At 41.0% G+C, this 18,282-nt stretch overlaps 1 long non-coding RNA gene across 2 annotated transcripts in view; it reads right to left on the bottom strand.

The window, feature by feature from the left end:
• Positions 1-4,653: 4,653 nt before the first annotated feature.
• The window catches only part of LOC102482847 (uncharacterized), a 21,737-nt gene continuing 8,108 nt past the window's right edge, over positions 4,654-18,282 (bottom strand). Inside the window, exons 2-5 of one of the 2 annotated variants that reach the window (XR_335498.1) lie at positions 14,723-14,957; positions 10,646-10,725; positions 9,178-9,379; positions 4,655-4,971 (exon numbers count right to left, since the gene is read on the bottom strand). This is a non-coding gene — a long non-coding RNA (uncharacterized LOC102482847). Of the gene's footprint in view, positions 4,972-9,177; positions 9,380-10,645; positions 10,726-14,722; positions 14,958-18,282 lie in introns of both variants that reach the window. The other variant, XR_001370841.1, reaches the window with a different exon arrangement.

The raw sequence follows: 18,282 nt of genomic DNA, 5'->3' as shown, positions 1-18,282 counted from the left end.
CCCATAGAAATAGATTCAACAAGAAACAGCCAACTGGTTTTTGACAGAAGTTCCAAAAAGTGTCAGTGGAGACAGTCCTTTCAATAGACGATGATACCCACCTACAGAAGAATGGAACTAGATCTCTATCTCTCACTGCTTACAAAAATTCACCTAAAACTGATGAAAGGTTTAAATATAAAGCCCAGAATTATAAAACCATTCAAAGAAAGTGTAAGAGAAATACTTCAAAATAATGGATTTCTTAAAGAAGGTCCCCAAAGCACAGGCAACAACAAAAATAGACAAGGTATTATGAGATTATATCAAACTTAAAAGCTTCTGCACAGCAAAGGAAACCAGGAGACAACCCACAAATAAGAGGTAGTGTTTGCGAAATGTACCTCGCATGAGGGACTGATAACCAGAATATGTAGGGAACTTGAGCATTTCACTTGCAGAAAGAGCAATCATTCTGTTAAATGGACAATTGATCTGAATGGACAACTCTCAGAGCAAGACATACAAAATGACTAAACAGCATATGAGAACATTCTTATCACAAAGGAAATGCAACCCAAAACTACAACAAAGCACCAACTAACCCATCAGAATGGCTATGGTTAAAAATAAACAAATAAAAGAAACAAACAAAAAACTAAGAATAACAAGTGCTAGAAAAGGTTGTGGGGAAAGAGGAACACTTGTACACTCCTGAGAATGGAAACTATTACAGACTATGTGGAAACAGTATGGAGGCCCCGTTAAAATCTAAATATAGAATTATCATATGACTCAGAAATCCTACTTCTGCATACAGACCCAAAGGGCAGGAGATCACTCAGTCAGAGGGACACGTGTGCATCCACCTTCATGGTAGCTTATTCGAAATAGCTGAGACGTGGAATCAACTACGTGACTGTCATGGCTGCATTAAGAGGAGATACTATTCAACCACGAAGAGCCATGGTCTTCTGTCACTTGGCACCGGTGGGGAAACTCAGAAGAGAGAAGCCAAGGTATGCAAGGCAAGTGCTGTGAGTCCTCGCTGAACATAAACCGAGTGTCCTCACTCTTAGCAGAAGCTAAAAATTCCATAGCGTAAAAGTAGGAGTAATCATAGACACTAGAAGCTAAAAGGGGGTGGAAGGGGAATTTGGGAGAAAATGACTGGCAGACACAGAATGTAAATGAATGAAATAGTTTTTTGAATGGTGTTCTAATAGAGTAAAAAGAGTAATTGACGATCACATACTACTCCCCAAGAAAATGAACAGAATAAATATTGAATGTGCACAAAGTACCATGATGTTAGATCTTGAAGATGAGTATATTTGTGTGTGTGTGTGTAAAGTTTACTACGAGTGTGCATATGAAGTTTACTATGGTGTGCATGTGCTCATTGGAGAGGGCCAGAGGGAGAGAGAGAGAAAGTGAGAAATTACCCATCGGGGGATGACCACGCCACAATCCCTTCTCCTCCATTGTCTTCTCAGGATTGTGGTCATACACACTTTTTCAAGCTGCTAGGTCCAGGACTGGAATGGTGCAGTCAGCCATGTGGGATCCAGCCACCTTAATCTCCATGCCCCCTAATGACCCAAATTTGTTGTGTTTTTAATTTACACACTGTGTCCATGCTTGAAACAACCAAACTGTACCTCACAAAGATGAATAATGATTATATGTCAAAAATTACAAAAACAAAAAAGTAAAGCAGAATCACATGGCTACAGAGTTTGAAGTTTATCATTCAGATAATGAGCAGTTATTAGATGTTTCGAGCAGGTCACAGGTCAGATCACATTTATGGTTAGGAAAAAAGGAAATTTATGTTACTATGGAGACTTAACTCGGAGAAAAAAACAATGTATATGTTTGCCTGAACTAATAAAAAAGAATCAAAAGTGATTCTTTTCTTCTTTTTTATTATATTAGTTCAAGCAAACATATAAATATAGCACTGGGATTAGATAGGACCACTTTAGAGAAATAATTATGAGATAAACATTGCTAAGGTGAAGGGTAAAACAAGGGATAAAAGGCAATTGATTCAAAAATTTCTAGTCACGATAGCAGTGTTGTGTTTAGTTTTCAGTTCCTTAAACTGTAAGCACTTATTCTACTCTTACGTATCAGATGATGGTGAACAAGCTGATAAACAAATGACCCCTATTTTCCCTCCACAGCATGAAGTCTAATGGATACGTAGGAAAAATCTTAGCGCTGGAAATTACTGTGGGAGCTAGATAAGTTCACTTTTGAATATGCTGACATCCAACTGGAGAGGCACAGCAGGGAATTCGAACTATGTGTGTAATAACACAATAGATAGAGTTTCCTGAGGCCTATGACTGCCAGCGAGCACAGACACAATCAGTTAACCATTTTACTGAAAGTCAAATGGGTGCCACTTGGAGATACGGATTTGGAAATCCTGTGTTTTAATGTTTTTAACAGGTTTCCAGTGTGCAGAGTCCTGTCAAGATTAGGATTTTTCACAGGTAGAACATAGATCATGCCCTCTTGCCCACCGTAATGTTGTATCAAAGACTGAAGAATGCAGAGAGGGGTCCTGGACCTTGGACCTCGGAACCCCTTGGAAATGAGAATCAAAAGAAATGTTAACTTGCCCAGTGGAATCTTCCGGTTCCATGGATATTGAGTATGTTGCAGAGAATCAAAGGTAAACGAAGGCTCTCTCCGGGCTTGAGCGTAACGAGGGAGAATGACAAATGCAAACACAGACCTCACAGTGAAAGGCAGACCTTCGCGCTCTCCTGAAGATCTAGGCTTCTTCTCGGATTACTTCCCCTCAATGAGAACGGTTTTTAGCGTCTTCCCACGTACGTCTGCAGGGCTGCTAACTGTGCGGCACTCTGTTATCTCTGGAAAAGATCGAGAATGAAACCAACTTCGTTAAACAGAACTAAGAGATGAAATAGTTTAATTCCCTGAATCCAGCTTACTCCAGCCTGGTCATTCTTGCTTTTACATGACCTGAGATTGACCTACCCGGGGACTTTGAGCTTGGTGTCTGTCACTTGCAACCCCAAGAGCAACACACGACACATAAGCTTGGAAGAAGTAAATGAGTGGAAAAAAGTGAATAAAAGGTAAATAAAATGAACAAAATAAAAATAATAAGAGCAAATCAAAATAAAAACTGGATTTTACTAATAAATATTCCTATGGCCATAGGTAACAAGAAAAAGTTAAAACTTCATGTATGATTCTTCATGTGGACTCCCAGTTCTGGGTCTTGCCTCCCATATCAGCACTTGCCCTTCTCCTTCCTCCTCAGAGAGAAGCCGTCCTCCAAACTGTCCTCCTCTCCTGTCTGTCCTAGCTTTTGCCATAGGTCCCCTGCTTGGGGCAGAGGACAACCAGATTCCATAGTTTGCGGTGTGCTTTCTAAAATTCTCCAGGGCAAGACGGTAGACATGGGCTTTGGCATTCCGAGCAAGGTCACGTAGCGGTCACGGTCACCTCGCTTTCAGAGAGGAGACTTGCCACCTCTCCGGCATCTCACAGGTAATTCTGGGAGGAAATGCGTACATTCACAGACCTTTCTAAGTAATTCTCAGACAATTTACATACACAGCAAAGAAAAGCATTTTTTCTTGAAAGTATGATCTGCACACATTCTGAAACTCAAAATAAGAATATTAAATATTATTATTTAGTGTAGCTTTTTTCCCTCTTCTTCCTGACAAGGATCTGAGCCATTTGAAGGCCTAAGAAATAAGACCTACAATTTTGTTTTGCTAAGTACTCAGTTGAACTATCTCTGCCTGGTGGGTATCTTCCATCTCACAGACATCTGGTAAAGCTAAGAAAGTGAGTCTCCCCCCTAGTTACAAGCCACAATAGTGATTGTTCAGCTGACTCCATTTCTTCCCTGTCTGCAGTCACTGTCTCCTTTCCTCCTCTGGAAGCCAGAAAGGTTTGTACACCACTGGGGAACCGGCAGTTAGCGTAATGGCTACGTCGCTGGACTCCCACATGGTAAACCGTGGTTCACGTCCCAGATCCGGTGGCTTAAATCTCACGCCGGGTGCATGTGCGTGTGTGCCCAAGATCCCGAGAGGAGAATGGAGGAGAAGGGATTGCGGCATGACCATCCCTTCTAGGGGGTGATTTCTCGCTTTCTGTCTCTCTGTCTCTCTCTGTCTGTCTGGCGAGAGCACGCGCCCTATAGCGAAAACCTCTCCAAGAAAAAAAAAAAAAAGCACTTATTCTACTCTTACGTATCAGATGATGGTGAACAAGCTGATAAACAAATGACCCCTATTTTCCCTCCACAGCATGAAGTCTAATGGATACGTAGGAAAAATCTTAGCGCTGGAAATTACTGTGGGAGCTAGATAAGTTCACTTTTGAATATGCTGACATCCAACTGGAGAGGCACAGCAGGGAATTCGAACTATGTGTGTAATAACACAATAGATAGAGTTTCCTGAGGCCTATGACTGCCAGCGAGCACAGACACAATCAGTTAACCATTTTACTGAAAGTCAAATGGGTGCCACTTGGAGATACGGATTTGGAAATCCTGTGTTTTAATGTTTTTAACAGGTTTCCAGTGTGCAGAGTCCTGTCAAGATTAGGATTTTTCACAGGTAGAACATCGATCATGCCCTCTTGGTATCAAAGACTGAAGAATGCAGAGAGGGGTCCTGGACCTTGGACCTCGGAACCCCTTGGAAATGAGAATCAAAAGAAATGTTAACTTGCCCAGTGGAATCTTCCGGTTCCATGGATATTGAGTATGTTGCAGAGAATCAAAGGTAAACGAAGGCTCTCTCCGGGCTTGAGCGTAACGAGGGAGAATGACAAATGCAAACACAGACCTCACAGTGAAAGGCAGACCTTCGCGCTCTCCTGAAGATCTAGGCTTCTTCTCGGATTACTTCCCCTCAATGAGAACGGTTTTTAGCGTCTTCCCACGTACGTCTGCAGGGCTGCTAACTGTGCGGCACTCTGTTATCTCTGGAAAAGATCGAGAATGAAACCAACTTCGTTAAACAGAACTAAGAGATGAAATAGTTTAATTCCCTGAATCCAGCTTACTCCAGCCTGGTCATTCTTGCTTTTACATGACCTGAGATTGACCTACCCGGGGACTTTGAGCTTGGTGTCTGTCACTTGCAACCCCAAGAGCAACACACGACACATAAGCTTGGAAGAAGTAAATGAGTGGAAAAAAGTGAATAAAAGGTAAATAAAATGAACAAAATAAAAATAATAAGAGCAAATCAAAATAAAAACTGGATTTTACTAATAAATATTCCTATGGCCATAGGTAACAAGAAAAAGTTAAAACTTCATGTATGATTCTTCATGTGGACTCCCAGTTCTGGGTCTTGCCTCCCATATCAGCACTTGCCCTTCTCCTTCCTCCTCAGAGAGAAGTCGTCCTCCAAACTGTCCTCCTCTCCTGTCTGTCCTAGCTTTTGCCATAGGTCCCCTGCTTGGGGCAGAGGACAACCAGATTCCATAGTTTGCGGTGTGCTTTCTAAAATTCTCCAGGGCAAGACGGTAGACATGGGCTTTGGCATTCCGAGCAAGGTCACGTAGCGGTCACGGTCACCTCGCTTTCAGAGAGGAGACTTGCCACCTCTCCGGCATCTCACAGGTAATTCTGGGAGGAAATGCGTACATTCACAGACCTTTCTAAGTAATTCTCAGACAATTTACATACACAGCAAAGAAAAGCATTTTTTCTTGAAAGTATGATCTGCACACATTCTGAAACTCAAAATAAGAATATTAAATATTATTATTTAGTGTAGCTTTTTTCCCTCTTCTTCCTGACAAGGATCTGAGCCATTTGAAGGCCTAAGAAATAAGACCTACAATTTTGTTTTGCTAAGTACTCAGTTGAACTATCTCTGCCTGGTGGGTATCTTCCATCTCACAGACATCTGGTAAAGCTAAGAAAGTGAGTCTCCCCCTTAGTTACAAGCCACAATAGTGATTGTTCAGCTGACTCCATTTCTTCCCTGTCTGCAGTCACTGTCTCCTTTCCTCCTCTGGAAGCCAGAAAGGTTTGTACACCACTGGGGAACCGGCAGTTAGCGTAATGGCTACGTCGCTGGACTCCCACATGGTAAACCGTGGTTCACGTCCCAGATCCGGTGGCTTAAATCTCACGCCGGGTGCATGTGCGTGTGTGCCCAAGATCCCGAGAGGAGAATGGAGGAGAAGGGATTGCGGCATGACCATCCCTTCTAGGGGGTGATTTCTCGCTTTCTGTCTCTCTGTCTCTCTCTGTCTGTCTGGCGAGAGCACGCGCCCTATAGCGAAAACCTCTCCAAGAAAAAAAAAAAAAAAGGTTTGTACACCACTGTCCGGCCTCAGGGTCCGAGTTGTAGGAGAGGCTGTGGTGAAATGTAGGCTTTGTGATTTCACTGTAATTAAATAAACTTGGCAACTGGCCTGTTGCAGCTTCTCCAGACAGTTTAAAAACAAGGTCATTCTGTGGTAGGGGGTCTTAGGGCGGTGACGCATTGATGGGTTCTCCCTGGCTCATTTGTGGAGACCCCTCCATGCAGAGTTTGCCACAGATGGTGCCTCGGGGGCTGTGCTGTGTCTTCCACTGATTTGAAAATGGTCAAATGGTAAAAACTCACATGTAAATATAAATATGTACCACTGGCAGCATTCCTGAGATGACTTGTGTGGTGTCAGCGTTTGTCGTCAAGGTCTTACTTCAGCGTCTGCTTGCTAAAGCATCAAATATCTTATAGAGTCATTGACAACAGCCCCTGCTTCACCTATCTTCGGTCCTTTATAAAAGACGGACAATATGCTCCAACCAGAAAGTTGCTTTCTTATCTAGAGTGTGATTAAAGACCAAAATAGCAGCAAATACAAAAACCTGGGTTAGAACAGATCCAGACTCCAAGTGCAGACAAACCATCAAGGGCAGACGATGGCACAAGATGGGGTGAAATGTTTTTTTAAAAACTATGGTCAGGGGCCAGTAGGAAGCATGGTGGTTAAGGCGCTGGACTCCCATGTGGCTGACCACAGTTCAATCCCGGACCTGGCAGATTGAAATTCATGCTGGGTGCATGTGTGTGTGTGTGTGTGTGTGTGTGTGTGTGTGCCCAAAATCCCAAGAGGAGAATGAAGAAAAAAGGATTGTGGGTAGCCATCACTCCTAGGGGGTGATTTCACACTTTCTCTCTCTTTCTCTGTCTCTCTCCAGTGAGTGCAGGCGTCCTATAGCAAAAACCTAAAAAAATGAAAAATAAAATTGTGGAAGCGGGTCAGGGCATGGGATAGTCACAGAAGTTGTGTTCCCGTCCTTTTCATTGGGATCGTGCATCCGTTTAACTTTCCTGGCCCACTGTCCCCACGTGTAGCAGGCAGAGCTCCTGGTTTATTTCCTGCTTCTCTTTCGTCCCTGACTCTTTCTCTTTTTCTCAATTTACAGTTAATCATTGTACCTCTTTACAGCGTATGATATAGGTTCTCAATAACTACACTGCACGTCAAGCAAATCATTACTGTGCACAGTAAGTTTCCATTCTTCTGTCTGTGAGATTTTTTCCTGAGCCGCCCCTCCCATCCCCAACTGTCCACCTTCTCAGGGTAGTCTCTGGTTCCGTACGTGCTGTCCCTGCTTTTACTGGGTCATCAGGAAAGTCATGACACATTTCTTCATGGGAAAATATGTCATGACTCTCCCAACAACCTAATATACCTTCCACCCTCTCAGCGTCTGCCCTTGAGTGCCAACAACTCTAAAGGCCGTGTGGTAGCTGTGAGGGGGATGCTGTAATGAGCAGCCGCAGCCAGGAGCCACTGCAGCAAGGAGGAGAACAGGGCAGGCCTGGGGCTCCAGGAGGGGTGAAGCTGGACCAAGGGGCGAGGAGGACTGTAGACGCGCAGGAATGAAGTATGTTAGGAGGCAGAGGGCGGATCAGACTTAGAGTGACAAGGGTGTGGGAAGAGAAAAGATCCCGTAAGTGAAACTGGCTTCCAAGGTAGAAGTTCAATAAAAAGGAACATGAAAAAGGAACAGTATGCAAAGTTGAAGTTAAAAAAATTCTAAAGCGATTTTGACTTGGAATTGAATCCCTTTATAGTGACCTCAGTTGCAAAAGTGGCAGCTGAAACAGTAATCTTCAAAGTAATGAGATTCAGTAGGGAATGACTCGCTAGTCGGGGCTATCCCAGGATCTCAGTACCAGAGGCGCTGAGCCTGTGGGCCGAAGGTTAAGCCCCTGTCTTCTCTTATGAAAGCACAGTACTGAGAGAGGGAACAGGGCCGGCCAGTGAGGCAAACCGTCACGGGGCAATGCAGCGGCATCTGCCTGAGCTGCCCGGCTGTCCCTCACGGTTATCCTCGTCATTGCTGTCAGCATTCCATGACATTAAATGCTGCATGTATACATGCAGCTTTGCGACAGACTGTGTGTGGCTCTTAAAATGTTAATATCATTCTAAGTAAGCTAGAAGAGGAGGCACTTTGAAAAGGGAAAGCAGAAGGCAAATAATGATTTTAATGTCCTCCGAAGGCATGCTTTATATATTGAAATAACATCCCCATGTCAACTGTGATAATGAAATTAACATGGTCCCTGTCACTGTCACACCAATGAAGAAAGCTCGCATTTTCAATAGCATCCTTTACCTCGTTCTTGGAATGCATTATTATGATTTCTTTTTCTTTTTCTTTTTTTTTTTGTGGAGAGTTTTTTGCTATAGGGTGGGGGCACTCACCAGAAAGACAGAGAGAGACAGAGAGACAGAAAGTGAGAAATTACCCCCCAGCGGGGATGGCCATGCCACAATCCCTTCTCCTCCATTCTCCTCTTGGGATCTTGGGCACGCACACACATGTACCCGGCATGAGTTTAAGCCGCCAGGTCCAGGACTCGAACTGCGGTCAACTACATGGGAGTCTAGCAACATAGCCATTATGCTGGTCCTGGAATGCATTATTATTGTGAATCCACTGAATGCGTATCTTTCCACTGCCTTTATCTGTTTCCGTGAGATAGTTTCAGTGAAATTAACTCCATGTGAAATAAACTAGGAAATAACCCCAAAATGACTTTGGAATTCAATTGGCTCACTTTAGCTAAAATGAATTGATTTTCCAGCAGTATGGAGAAAAGATGTGTTTTGTTTTGCTTTGCTTTGCTTTGTTTTGTGGCCAAAAGAGTGAATCGTAGAACATACCACTGCTATCTGATGTTAAGAAGCAAAGGTGGAGTCGTGCTGCAGCACAGCAGCGCCAGCTGGGCTCGCGTAAGGGTCCTGGGCTCCACCCGGTCCTCTTGGAGCGTCTGGTGCACACACCTCTCCCTAGGCCAGACGCTGAGACTGGGTAAAGACATCGCGGGCCACCCTGTTGGCACTTTCGCTCTTGCTCTCTTTCTCCCTGTCACAGAAGAAATAGGTAAAGAAAAAGGAATGGTACTGGAATGGCTTATTTTTAAAGTCATAGGCAGCGTAGCATCCTTCATCTACCACAACCTAGAGGTGGGAGTGCCGGCAAGCTCAGGGACTTTCTTGTGATGCCATTGACCAGAAAAGCTCCCGTGGAGGCCAGACACAGTTGGGAATGGAGCTGAAAGCATGAGTGCTGTTCCTCACGTGTGATCTCAGGGGAGGACGTGAGCATTACTGCATTACACGCTCACCTGGAAAGCTCTGATTACAGTATGTCCGTACCGTGGCTATAACATATTGAAGTAGTTCATCTTATTCTGTCACCCATGATGCATTAAAATACAATTCCAGTCTGTTAAAGAGCCTGCATTAATTATACACAGAAACTTACTCAATTAGCACTTGTTAAAAAGTTACCTGTAAATATAAAAATGTACTGTGGAAGAGCTGGCCCATAACCTAGTGGTTAAGGGAGTTGGAATCCACATGGCTGACCATGTGATGGAATCCTGGTGGCCTGGAAAACACAGTAGGTGCGTGTGCGTGTGTGCCCAGAATTCTGACAGGTTGGAGTGGAGAACAGACCGCAGTGTGATGACACTCCACTAGGAAATGCTTTCTCCATCTCCCTCTCTGTCTCTTTATCTCTCTGGCAAATGTAAAAAAAAAGAAAAAGAAAGGAAAAAGAATGTAATGTGGGTTTCATATTAGAAAATGCAGAGATCTTTTTCAAATGTGTGATTTAAATAAATACATTTAACTTCTGGTTTCCAGTTCTAACATTGAAAGAGTTTAGTCACCACTTGACCACTTCTCCCTCACAAGAAAAAGCTGGAAAAAGAAATACATAAAACCAACAACTCTTCTAAGATCCATGAGAGAACTGAGATCAAAGAGAAAATATGTCCCCCAAATGGAAAACGAGGCAAGTATTGAGAGCCACAGCATACTGAAGCCCGAGTGGACGCCTCTTCTGGAGTTAGTACTGGCAGGACACTTTAGCTGTAGTGATACGCTGCTAGAATCTCAGTGGAAACTGGTACTACGAACTGAATTACACCTTCTCAAAGCTCTTCTGTCAAAATCCTGACACCCCCGCCCACCGTGCGACTAAACCTGGATAAAGGTCTTTGAGGTGCTTACGTTAAATGAGGTTAAAATGGCCGGGCTCTCAGCCAATAGAATTGGTGTTCTCATAAAAAGAGGGAGACCAGATTCTCTGCCCCTCCCACTGCACATGACAAAGAAATGTTACCTGAACACAGACTGAAGCCAGGAAGAAGTCTGGTTCCGGATGGGCTAGAATATTGACCTTAAGCTTCTTGACCTCCAGAACTGGATGAAAAAAAAAAAAATGTTGTTTAAGCCATCCAGTATTTTGTAGCTGCTGTGCCAGTTGACTAATATACTTATTTTGAGAATTTAAATGTACACATGTCCTAGGCTCGAAAAGACTTACAATTCAAGAATTTTACCTCCAAGAGCCCCACCAAGTTCTTTTCTGTTTTTTTTTTTTCTTTTTCTTTCTTTTTTTGGAGAGGTTTTTTTTTGCTATAGGGTGCGTGTGCTCACCAAACAGACAGAGACAGAGAGACAGAAAGCAAGAAATCACCCCCCAGGGCGGATGGCCATGCCGCAATCTCTTCTCCTCCATTCTCCTCTCAGGGTCTTCGGCATGTACGTACATGCGCCTGGCGTGAGTTTAAGCCACCAAGTCCAGGATTCGAACCACAGTCAACTATGTGGGAGTCCAGCAACATAGCCATTATGCTAACTGCTTGTCCCAGCCCCACCAAGTTCTTAAGGTAAAAATAAGGCTCTTTAGGCCAACAGGTGTCATGGTGGTTGGGACCCTGGACTCCCACATGGCCAACTGTGGTTCAAGTCTCAGATCTGGTGGGTGCTTTCTCACTTTCTCTCTCTCTCTCTCTCTCTCTCTCTCTCTCTCTCTGGTGAGCATGCATGACTTGCAGCAAATTTAAAAAATGATAACAATAAATTAAATAAATAATTCTTTGGAAAAGTAAGACTCTTTTTGTTTCTGGAAAGAGGAGGGAAAAGTAAACATCTTGAAATGCTACAAGAATGCTCTGTCCTCCTTGCCAAAAGCTAGAGTCCAACCAACCTGAGAAAAGGTAAACACCCAGTTCAAGGTCTCTGGTATGCAATGGGGAAGACAGAGGCAGGCGGGCCAACAGTGGCCTGGACGTGCCCTGGGGACCATCTATATTCCTGTGATTGTGGAATGCTTCCTCTCCTCATGCTGTTCCAGCACATCAATAGAGCTTCTGTATAAGAGGGGGCTGTACCTGAAAGACAGGCACGTCTCAGAGTCTGTTTAGGAAGGCTCCAGGGCAGCCCAAGCCAACAGGAGAGACAAAGACAAAGTCATTAAGAGAAATATTTGCCTCTGACATCGCAGCTGTGCTAAACACTAACCGCCACCTAACTCCCAATCAGATAAATATAAAATTCCGCACTAAAGTCCTATGTATTTCAGTGCTTTTTATCTGTGATATCAGGTCTGGCTTTCAACAAAAATTTACAAGGCATGATAAATGGCATAAACGAAGAATGGTCTGAAGAACACAAGCAGGCATCCTAACCAAATCCAGGCTATGACAGACTGTGGAGTGATCCACTGAGGGATTTAATGTAACTATAATGGAAAAAGTGAGTGACATGTAAGAACAGATAGATTCATGTTAACAAGAGAAATGGAGACCTTAAGAAAAAAACCAGAATCAACCATATGGTGACAGAAATGGAGACTACCTTTGATGAGCCCATCAGTAGATTAGACAAGCCCAATGAAACAATAAGAGAGCTTAAAGATAAATCAATAGAAACTTCCCAAACTGAAAATGAAGTTACTATATCAGAACTTAAAGAGCAAGCATGACAAAAGTCCTACAAACATTAACAGGATAATTAATTAATATTATGAACAGACTATTATGTCCATAAATTGAATATCTTTGATAAAATGGACCATTTCCTTGAAAGACACAAAAGTTGATAATCTGAATAGGCCTACATCTGCTAAATAATTTCTTCAATAATTATTAACCTCCCACAAGCAGAAAGTACCAAATCCAGTTGGGTTCACTGGTGAAATCTATCAAGTATTTAAGGAAGAAATGATACTAATTACTTATCATCTGTCCAAAAAAATAGAAACCGAGAGAATATAGAGGCCCAGAAGATGGTGTAATGGTTATGTTGTCAGACTTCCACAGTCAACTGTAGCTCAATCCCAAATTCAGTAGCTTGAAACTCACACTGGGTGCATATATGTGCATGCTGAAGATACTGAGAAGAGCGTGCAGAAGGGACTGCAGCATGGCCACCCTTTGGGGGATGATTTCTCACCTTTCTGTGTCTCTCTCTGTCTCTCCAGTGACAACAGTTGCCCTGTAGCAAAAATCTCTCTTAAAAAAAGCTGAGGGAACACATCTTCATTCATTCTATGAGTCAGTATAGCCCTAATGTCAAAAACAAAGACATCACAAAAAAGAAAAACTACACAGAAAGATCTCTCAGCATAGATGCAAAAGTGCTCAATGAAATAGAGGAAAATTGAAAATTGATGATGAGAAATTATAAACCTCTTTGCTAAGATAAAGAACAAGGTAAGAATGTCTCTTATTGACAAATGTATTCAATATTTTACTGGAAGTTCTCATTAACACAATAAGACAAGAAAGAATATAGTAAATATATAAATTGGGAAGGAGGAAATGCACTGCTTTTCTTTTTAGGTGATATAATTTCTCTATGTATCAAATTCCAAAGAACTGACAAAACCTCCTAGAACTAATAAGTGATTGCAGCTAGCCTAAAGAATGCAGAGTTAATATGCAAAGGTTAATTAAATACTTACATGCTAACAGTAAACAACTGGATTTTTAAAAACACACCACCATTTACACTAGCCCCTGTATATGAAGAGAATACAAAAATCTGACGAATAAAAATCAAAGATTTAATAAACAAAGAGATATCCAATGTTCACGAATAGAAAAACTCAACATTGCCAAGATGTTGGTTCTTTCCAGTTAAATTTATAGATTCAATGCAATATTTTTTAAGAGTTATTTTATTTAACTTTATTTACTTATTTAAATTTGACCAGAGAAGACAGGATAAGAGAGAGAGAGGGAAAGCAAGAAAGTAAACCCCCAGGTATAGGCCTTGAAACACAGTCAGCCATGTGGGAATCCAATGCCCTTTACCACCACACCACCTGCTGGCCCCTAATTTATAGACTCAGTGCAATCTTAAACAAAATCCCAGCAAGTTATTTTGTAGTTATTGACTGACTCTAAGGTCTGTATGAAAAGGCAGAAGACCTAGTATAGTCAGTACAATATTGAAAAGGAAGGATAAAATTAGAGGACTGACACTACTCAGTTTCAAGATTTATTATAAAGCTACAGTAATAAAAACAGTGTGCTATTGACAAAAATAATTAATCAATGGGATAGAATGAAGAAACCAGAAATAAATCCAAACAAGTATAATCAACTGATCTTTCACAAATGAATAAAAGAAATTCTATGGAAAAAGGATATTCTTTTCAACAAATTATCCTTAAATAATCAAATATTCACATGTAAAACTCAATCAATCAATCAATGTAGATATTTATATCTTCAACAAACCTTAACTAAAACATATCATAGACCTAATTATAAGGTTAACACTTACAAAACTTTTAGAACATAAAATAGAATATGTAGGTGACCTTGGATTTTCAACAAATATTTAGATACAACACATGAAAGAAGAGGTTATAAGTGAGATTTCATTAAAATTTAAAACTTCTGCTTTGAAAAAGAAACTGGTAAGAGAATGGAAAGAAAAATAAGCACACTGAGGGAGAAAAATATACTGTGCTCTATGAGATACGAAATGACGGAATGTGCCAGTTCCATCGGAAGCCCCCTGGCAAGTCAGGGCCACTGAGACAGGACCCTTCACTGGCCCTGGCCCCAGCTCCAGCCCAGCTCTTGGACCTCGGACCCTCCCCCCACCAGAAAGTTAGGCTGCTTTTATTTTTTCTCTTCTTTCTTTTGTTAATTTCCTACTTCTCTTAACTTCACAGGGCAGCCCCCAGCTCTCCAGCAGAGCCTAGTTCCATCCGCAGTTCCCTGGCTAATCATGGCTAATCAGGGACACTGAGGCAGGGCCTTTCACTGACCCCAGCCCCAGCTCCAGCTCCAGCCCCAGTCCAGCTCTCCCAACCTAAGGGCCTCCCCCCCCAACACACACTAGAAAGGTTGGCTGCTTTTTTTTCCCTTTCTTTTGCTAATTCCCTACTTCTTCTTACCTCATAGGTCAGCCCCCAGTTCTCCAGCAAAGTCCAATTAGATCCGCAGCCCCATGGTGAAGCGTGGTTAGCAACTTTTTCTTCTTCCTTTTTCATACACTATTTTCTTCCCTATTATATTGTCCTCTTCTCCTCATCCTCCACCCATGCAGAGGGACTAGACAGGTCTAGAATCAAAGTTTTCAAATGCCCTTGTATTGTGATGCTCCCCGGGATCCTCACTTTCAGGAACTACCTGTGAAAAAGGAGAAACTGCTCTTTAGACTCCTGAATAAAAGACTCTTCCTGTGAGGACTACATTGCTAAAAACAGCCAAAGAGAGACTTAGGTACACATCAATCCACAGCAACAGGGTAGCAAACTCGTTCCCAGTGGTAGAAACTTTCTTCCAAAAAGTACCGAAAAGTGAATACATCACCCAATGGCTAGGAGAAGAAGAAAAGTCTCAGATTTGAAGAAACTAGGAAATATGTCTCCATCAAAAGAACAAAATAACTCCCCTCCATCTCTTGAAAAAATTAGAAGTTACAGAAATTTCTGAGAAAGAATTCAGAACATTCATAGTGACAAACCTCTATGAGTTGGAACAGAAAAGAGACCATGAACTCCAGGAGACAAGGAAGTCCTTCCACAATTTGAAAGAAGGAATGGACACTATAAGAAATCAGATGAAACTGTTAGAGATGAAGTCTATAATGCAGGAAATCAAAAATTTTCTTGAAAGTATTAAAAGCCAATTAGACCATGCTGAAGATTAAATCTCTAATGTAGAAGATAAAACCTCTGACCTAGAAATCAAAACACCAAAAACATAGAGAAAATAATTTTAAAAATGAGGATAATATACAAGAAATACTAGAATCCATTAAACGTCCAAACATCCAAATAATTGGTATCCCAGAAGGTCAAGAAACTAATAAGTGCATGGAAAATCTATTCCATGAAGTCTTGGAAGAAAACTTTCCAAGTCTAGAGAAGTACTCACACATCCAGACCCAAGAAATACAAAGGATCCCAAATATAATCAACCCAAGAAGATCCTCCCCAAGGTACATCTTAGCCAGACTGGCCAAGACCACAGGTAAAGACAAGATACTAAAATTAGTAAGAGAGAAATGACAAGTGACTTACAAAGGTCACCCCATCAGGCTAACACAAGATATTTCAATGGAAAAAAATGTAAGCAAGGAAAGAATGGAAAGTCATATTGAAAGTAGTAAGAGATAAACAATTCCAACCAAGATTATTATATCCAGCAAGATTATTCTTTATATGGGAAAAAAAGATTAAAATCATCTCTGACAAACAGAACCTGAAAGAATTTGCCAACACCAGACCAGCTCTTCAAGAAACGCTGAAGAGAGTCCTGTTCCAGGAAAAGAAAAGAAAGAACTGCCAGAAATAAAGAAATAAAAAACAACCAAGACAATGGCCAACCTAAAGGTAGGGATGAGTCCAGAAATATCGATAATAACATTGAATGTTAATGGATTAAATTCTCCAATCAAGAGACACAGATTGGCTGAATGGATAAAAAACTAGAAACCTTCTATCTGTTGCCTACAAGAAACACATCTCATAGATAAAGGCATACATACACTAAAAGTGAAGGGTTGGAAAAAGTTTTTCCATGCAAATGGGAACCAAAAAAGAGCTGTAGTCACAATAATTTCTGACAAAACAGGCTATAAAACAAAAACTGTTCGAAGAGACAAAGAAGGCACTCCATAGTAGTTAAAGGGCTAATCCATCAAGAAAATATAACACTTATAAATATCTGTGCACTTAGCTCACAAGCACCAAAATACATTAAGGAAAGACTGTTAGATCTAAAAGAAAAGATAGACTGAAATACAATCATTGTTGGAGACCTCAACACCTCACTATCTCCTCTGGCCAGATCATCTAGATAAAATATTAGTAAAAAGATAAAGGATCTAAATGATACCATGAATCAAATGAACTTAAAAGACATCTATAGAACTTTTCACCCAAAAACCATGAGATACACTTTTTTCTCACCCCCACATGGAACCTTTTTGAAGACTGACTACGTGATAGGGCACAAAGCAAGCCTCTACAGATTCAAAGGCATAGAAGCTATATCCAGCATCTTCTCCAACCATGATGGAATTAAACTTGATATTAATTTCAAGAAAAATCCTCAAAAATATACAAATACCTGGAAACTAAATAATCTACTCCTGAATGACTTCACAGCTACTGAAGAACTAAAGACTGAAATCAAAGGATTCATGGAAGCCAATGGCAATGAGGACGTAAGTTTCCATAATCTTTGGAACACTGCAAAAGTAGTTGTAAGAGGGAAGTTCATAGCAATTAGTGCACATAAGATGGAAAGAAGGTAAATGGATCACCTAACATCATGCCTCACAGAATTGGAAAAGCAACAGCAAAAAATCAAAAAAAAAAAAAAAATTCAGGAGAAAAGAAACAATAAATATATGAGCAGAGAAAAATAAAAAAGAAAGAAAGAAAGAAAGAAAGAAAGAAAGAAAGAAAGAAAGAAAGAAAGAAAGAAAGAAAGAAAGAAATGAACTATATGGAAAATAAGTGAAAGTAAAAGCTGGTTCTTTAAAAAGATAAACAAAATAGATACATCGCTAGCTAGACTAATTAACAAAAAGAGAGTGGACAAGCAGATGGCATAACAGTTATGTCACTGGACAAGGGATTACAGTGTGGCCATCCACCCTAGGGGGTGATATCTTGCTTTCTGTCTCTCTGTTTCTCTCTGTCTTTCCAGCGAGCATATGTGCCCTATGTATAAAATTAATTAATTAATTAATTAATTAATTAATTAAAAAACCTCTCCAAAAAAGAAAAAGAAAATGAAGAAGAGAGAAAGAAACCAGGTAAAGCAAATTTGCAATGAAGTAGGCAATATAACAGACCTAATAGAAATACAAAACATCATAAGAGGATACTATGAACAACTATATGCCATCAAATAAGAAAATCTGGATGAGATTAATAAATTCCTGGACACATATTATCCACCAAGATTGAGCCAGGAGGATGTAGAAAATCTGAATAGGTACATAAAAAGCCAGCAGATTCAATCAGTAATAAATAATCTCTCAACAAAGAAAAATTCTGCCCCTGATGGCTTCACCTCTGAATTATAAAAAACTTTTAAAGAAGAGCTAACCCCCATTCTGCTCAAGTTATTTCTAAAGACCCAAAAGGGTGAAACTCTCCCTAATTCATTCTATGAAGTCTCCATCACCCTTATCCTCAAAACAGACAAGGACAAGGAAGGAAAACTATAGGCCAATATCTCTGATGAATATTGACACAAAAATTCTCAACAAGATATTAGCATATCATATCCACATACATCATGACCCAGATAGGTGTTATTCCAGAGCAGCAAGGTTGGTTGAACATACATAAAACCATAAGCGTAATACACCATATTAACAGAAAGAAAGGTAAAAACCATATGATCATATCAATTGATGCAGGAAAAAATATTTGATAAGAAACAACATCCTTGGGACCAGCAGTTTGCACAATGGCTATGTTGCTGGATTCCC

Source organism: Tupaia chinensis, unplaced genomic scaffold (genome assembly GCF_000334495.1).
Source record: "Tupaia chinensis unplaced genomic scaffold, TupChi_1.0 Scaffold000428_1, whole genome shotgun sequence".
Lineage (NCBI taxonomy): Eukaryota > Metazoa > Chordata > Mammalia > Scandentia > Tupaiidae > Tupaia > Tupaia belangeri.
The sequence above is the reverse complement of the archived record's forward strand: the minus strand, read 5'-3'. Positions and strand labels throughout refer to the sequence as shown.